Source organism: Rhea americana, unplaced genomic scaffold (genome assembly GCF_003343005.1).
Source record: "Rhea americana isolate MKP2758 unplaced genomic scaffold, rheAme1 scaffold_205, whole genome shotgun sequence".
Taxonomy (NCBI): domain Eukaryota; kingdom Metazoa; phylum Chordata; class Aves; order Rheiformes; family Rheidae; genus Rhea; species Rhea americana.
The window spans coordinates 208,152-209,356 of NW_028186206.1; positions in this window are offsets into that span (position 1 = coordinate 208,152).

A 1,205-nucleotide genomic window follows, 5' to 3' on the forward strand; every position below is an offset into this window, starting at 1 on the left:
AGTGATGCTCTCAGTATAAAACAGAGGTCCCACTACTTCTTCAGAAAGCAGTGACAAAAATCTGGAATGGCAGATACTCTTTTTCCTAGCACAGAATGAACTATGCGTACCAGAATATGAGCACTTCTAATATTGACACCTGAGCCCGTATTGCACTTGCATCTGTTGACTGCAGGCAGCTAATGCAAGCACTCTTGCTCCTGACAACCAGGACTGCTCACAGCTCTGGATTGCAAAGTTTTATACGACAAGTTTGGACTGAGAAAGCTCAGGAAAGCATTCAGACTCTGACTGACGAGACTGTTCTCATTAGTAACCACTGGAGATGACTAAGGAGACAGAGCTTAGTCCTGACTGTCACCACAAGCTACTGAAACAAAGTGGCTGTGAAGAGGGTAAATACAATCTGTACTGCAGGGGGAGAGGAAGAGAGGGAAGTATAAATTACGACCCTGTACAAGGTCATGTAGGGCTTCCTTGGGAAACACCTAAGCAAACCTACTACTCAATCCAGGCATTAAAAAAATAAAAATCGGAACAAATACAGAAAAGGGCTTGAAATATTATCAAGTCTGGATAACACACCAATAAAAACAAACAAAAAACTCCCACCTAACCAACACAGCTTGGCTTGTTTAGCTTTACAGAGTAAAGGCTGAGAGGAAACCTACAATTTTAAGCTATTTTACTGCTAATATATGAGGAATTAGGGAAAAAAGAAAAATAATCACCTCATCCTATAACTGCGTATCAAAAATAGATATACATTAGTATTTGTAATATATAGGTATATATTAGGAATATGCTAGCAGAGTTAAGTTGAAAAATAAAAGGAGTTAATTGCCAAAGAAGTTTTCTTTTTTTAAGCTTTTAGACTAAAGTTTGCTTAGGAAACAAGCTATAGCGTGTGCAACTGTAGAGTGTACTGGACCAAGTAAATGGTTGCTCMTTTCCCCTCTGCTTATACACCTGAATCATAAGCACCTGTATAAAACGTAAAAACTTTAAAGAAATACTAATCATGTAAACCACTGCTTATAGATGCAGCCCCAACTAAACATAATTGTAAAAACAAGTTTCACAACAGTACAATTAAAAAATAATAAAATATGGCAACTCAGATTTTTGGCAAACATTTTATATTTTTTATATAAAAAAAATCTCAGTACGAAACCAAGCAGAGTATCTGCTGGATATCTGCCTTA